Source organism: Gallinula chloropus (assembly GCF_964237585.1).
Source record: "Gallinula chloropus genome assembly, contig: HAP1_SCAFFOLD_686, whole genome shotgun sequence".
NCBI lineage: Eukaryota > Metazoa > Chordata > Aves > Gruiformes > Rallidae > Gallinula > Gallinula chloropus.
The window spans coordinates 4,912-9,822 of NW_028168535.1; positions in this window are offsets into that span (position 1 = coordinate 4,912).

Genomic DNA, 4,911 nt, shown 5'->3' on the forward strand with positions numbered 1-4,911 from the left:
CCTTCTTGATATGGGGTCAGGATAATCTCTTGCTCTAATTACCAACCTGTCGTTTGAGATTAGACTCCAACTCCTACCTGTGAGAGAGGAGACATAAAGGATTAGAATTGGCTGAAAGAGAGGAGAAAGGAAGAGACGGAGAAGGAGCGCTCAGGAGCGGATTAGAGGTTACAGCTTTATAATCTTCTCTGTGCCCTGACCAAAAAAAAATTAAGTCATGAAGGAATGGAAACAGCCAAGGCAAAGAGCTTTTTGTCTCTGTGTTTCTTTCCTCCAGATGCTAAGAGCAGCTTTCTGCCTCCATTCTGTCCCTGCTGAGCACAAAAGGGTGAAGGAACAGGCCCAAATAGGTTACAAGCTTTCTGGCATGCCAGCGGAGAGGCTTTGTCTCCGTACAGAGCCTGGTATGAAAGCTGGGCAGTTCTGCTTGCTGGGCAATGAACTTGGGCACAATTTTCTCCTTGTACGCGTGGCTCAGTGGCTGAGGGAGAGCGTTGCAGGGGAAGCTGGAAGGCAAAGAGGCTGTTTTAAATGGCAGGTGGTGCCACAAACAGGTATTTCTCTTGAAAGAGTGTTTCAGAACACACTGCTAGGATCTGTGGAGGATTCCTGTAATCTCCAGATGAAAGGACAAATGCCCTTTCTCCGAAGAGCTGCTCAGCTTTGATGCCGGTGATGTGACTAAGCCTGCTGCTGGTGGGCTGGAAGAGCCAAGGGTGACTATCACTGTGCCTCTACCATTTAGAAAAACAACCATCTTATTCCCTCCTCTCACCCCCTCCTCCCAAGCACCAGCATCTCCTACACAGCACACATGAGGTTTAAAGGGAAGGCATCAGAAAGACCTTCTACCTCTACAAAGGGAGACCTAGAAATAAATGAGCACTTTAATTTCTGGAGAAGCAGGAAGCAGGACCCCGTAGAGCTGTTTTCCAGCCTGGCCATTCTTACCAGCAGTTGACTTGCTTGTGAAGCAGCAGAGCACCTTGCTTTCCTCTCTTGCACAACATGCCTTTGAACTGGGGATTCAGCCTGAGCAAGGATAGGGGCTAGCTGATGCCAGTGACCGTTCCTTGAGTCATGCAGAGCACTTGGCTTGCACAGCTATGAAAAGCTAGGGGCTGTGTGGCTCAGAGACACCTGACTATTGGAAGACAGGTGTGGCATAAAGAAGTCCTGCCCCACAGGGCGAATGGTTTGGTTTGAACGAAATCAGAAGAAGAATAATGCTTCTATGAGAAGAAATTAGAGTCTTCAAGAGAAATCTACACTACCCAGATATCTTTTTTTTTTTCCCCATTCATACTTTCAGCTGCTGCCAATTGAGACTTTGAGTTAAAAAGCCAGTCCTATCTGTAGATGTCCTGGTGACAGTCAAAGCAAAATGTGATTCACGTGCCTGGAGAAGGAACTGATACAGCAGCTTCACTTCCATGGGGAAAAGCAAAGCAGGAAAACTGGAAGCCCGCTTTGGATCCTGGCCTCAGCTGGTCTGAACAGGCCTGGTGCCTTTTGCATGGCTGAAGATCAGATGTTAAATGGGTCGAGTCCTTCAGTGGTTGCATGGGGACTGGTTTAAGACTGGGCTGGAGCAGCTAAGTGCCACTTCTGTGGGAAATGTCTTGTCTCATAAAGAAACTGAGAGCAGATGCAAAGATGTCTGGGGCAGGACATCTCTTGGGCTGCAGAGAAACGAGTGACAGAAATGTCCTGTTACGCCTGTGACGACAATGCACTGGAAAGAAAATAGCTTCTCAGAGTCTACAAAAGGAGCCAGGTTTTCTCTAAGAACAGAGACACAGCTTAAGGGGACATTCACCACATGAAATCTGATCAATGTTAAAACCTGAGTTAAAATTAGTTTCAGGAATGGTTCCTGCCCCTGGGGCTTGCTGTCAGATGTTGTGGTTTTACAGGCTCATTTCCTAGTTTATTAAAATGTTTAGCTGCTCAGGAAAATGAGAAACAATCTCACGTGAAACTTTTCAGGGGACTGTCTTTTTTTATACTTCATGATTTCCTGATGTAACAGTTAAAGTTTTTTTCTGAAGTTTGGGGGTTTTTTAAAGGTTCCACTGGGTCTATTAATTTTTTTTCTTTCTTTCTCCCATTTTTTTTTTTTTTAGTATCACTCTCTTTTCTCTCTCACACTCCTTTTTCTCATTGCTGGAAATAAAAAAACCCAACCAAACCCTATCCCAAGAATGAAAAGGGATAGAGACCTGGTCTTTTTATTTTACTGGGGAAAAATTGGGTCAAAGTCAAAGGTGTTGGCATGACCCTGCTGTTGTACAACATTAAGTGTAGTTCAGGGTTTCAAGAACAGAGACCTCTACCTGCCCAACACCATAGCAACCAACACTATTAATGATGTGTAAGCTGTATACTGAAGATTCAGAAAAAGCAGGAGGAGTGTGGGAAAAAAGCAGTTACAGTATTTGAAATGTAAAGTATTAAGTGAGGCTTTAATGTTAACAATATCCTTTCTTAGCCTTCCCCTTAGCTGTGAAGAATTTTTTGTTAAGGAAAGCCCTATTTGACAGTGCGAAAAAAATGCTAATTATCCTTTCTTTAGGGGGAAAAAGAGAAGTTAGTTGAAATAGGTGGGAAACTGCAGTTGTTGCTAAAGGCTTGAAGGGGAGAGAGAAGAATAGCAATGCTAGACAATGCTTCTGCCTCTGGTTCCAACTCCTCTTAACAGCTCTGCTGCCAAAGAAAAACAGATTTCTGAGCCACTGTGGGATTCACCCAAGTTGTACCCAGATTGCTGCCTCCGCTGTCTCCCCAGGCCTCTTGCTTCTCTACTCTTCAAAAGATGAGCAGAAGACAGAAGCCAAAAGGTGAGAAATAGGAACAGGAAAAAAGGAAATAGGAAGGAAAAAAACCTGCAAGCAGGGCCTTGAATGAGGGCATTGGAATTTTAGCTGTGATTGAAAATGCTGTTTGGCAGCTGCCCAGCAATAGCAGGAAAGGGGGTGTTGCCTGCCCCCTCAGCTCTGGATGTTTCTGTGGTCAGGAAAGTGTTATCCCACCAGTGCCACAAAGGGAAAGATGCCAGCCATTGAGTCAGTTCATCTTTGAAGAAGGGAGATTGGGTTGGTTGGCCCTGAGCCTTCTTCTCTTCTTTCTTCTCTCTTCTCTTTTCTCTTTTCTCTTTTCTCTTTTCTCTTCTCTTCTCCCTTCTCCCTTCTCCCTTCCCCCTCCCCTCCCCTCCCCTCCCTTCCCCCTCCCCTCCCCTCCCCTCCCTTCCCCCTCCCCTCCCCTCCCCTCCCCTCCCCTCCCCTCCCCTCCCCTCCCCTCCCCTCCCCTCCCCTCCCCTCCCCTCCCCTCCCCTCCCCTCCCCTCCCCTCCCCTCCCCTCCCCTCCCCTCCCCTCCCCTCCCCTCCCCTCCCCTCCCCTCCCCTCCCTTCCCCCTCCCCTCCCCTCCCCTCCCCTCCCCTCCCCTCCCCTCCCCTCCCCTCCCCTCCCCTCCCCTCCCCTCCCTTCCCTTCCCTTCCCTTCCCTTCCCTTCCCTTCCCTTCCCTTCCCTTCCCTTCCCTTCCCTTCCCTTCCCTTCCCTTCCCTTCCCTTCCCTTCCCTTCCCTTCCCTTCCCTTCCCTTCCCTTCCCTTCCCTTCCCTTCCCTTCCCTTCCCTTCCCTTCCCTTCCCTTCCCTTCCCTTCCCTTCCCTTCCCTTCCCTTCCCTTCCCTTCCCTTCCCTTCCCTTCCCTTCCCTTCCCTTCCCTTCCCTTCTTTTCTCCTCTTCTCTTCCTCATCTCTTCTTTCCCCTTCCCCTTTCCCTTCCTTCTTCTCACACTCCAGATAACTCAATGCCTTTTCATCTGATAGTTGTACACAATTTCTTACATCAGATTTGGCCTTTTATTCTTGATACTTGCTTTGTCCTTCTTTACAAAGCAGGCTCTTCAGACAGTCCAGGGGGGGAATTAGCAGCTCTTCATTAATTTATTTTATTTCTTTTTGTCTTCAATCCCTGAGAAAGCCTACAAGACAGCTGGCTTGACTTTTTGCACCACAGGCCACCAAAGCTTTACACAGCTGAGCACACTTCTGGGTGGATGTGAAGGTGGGTGCCTGCTCCATTTAGTAACATGGGCACAGAGTGGCACAGACCAGCTTTATGTTCTTCCCTGAGGTGCCTGCTAGTAGCTGGTACCAGAGATGGGCTCTCATACTAACTGGGGCTTTCTTCTGTCCCAGATATTGCTTAGCTTACCCCCTGAAGAGGATACAAGCATTACCATAGACATAAGCAAAGCCAAGAAGAAGAAATAACTGTGTTTCTTCTCACTGGCCAGTGCAGGAATTTTTTCCTCTAAACTTTCTGCCCAATTACCTGGGAGGTTAAAGGAGTGCAGGGCTGAGCTGTTGTTGCTCAGCTGGATTTGCTTCTTTAAGGCTGTTCCTTGACAGTCTCAGATTTTTGCTGCTCCCTGTTTGATCCATCTTGGACTCCAAGAAAGCTGGGAACTCATCTCTCTCTCCCTGTTTGAACTGTATGTGATTAATTACAGACCCCAAGAATGGGCTTCTTGCCTATCTCTCATGTTTAAATTGCCTTCCAGGATTTTGCAAGGCTAAGGAGCCTCTTCAGATGTTACATCTGACTGTGCCTCGGTCAAGCCTCCCTTGGTTTCACTGGAAGCTGCATTTAATTCACAGTGAACTTTAAGAACAAATTAAATGGAGTGCTTTGTAGATGGATTTGCTGCCCCTGACCCTTCTGCCACTGCTTGAGAAGACAACTGTTGATTTTAGTGATGTAGGGAAAAGAAGTGCAGCTAAACAGGGCAATTATGTGGGGAGAGATGCTGCTATCTGAAACCCTGCTTTCCCCATCCCACCCCCCCAGGAGTGGGGCACACAGAGAATCTGCAGCTGGTGCTTTTGACCATGGTGTATCAGGTGGAGG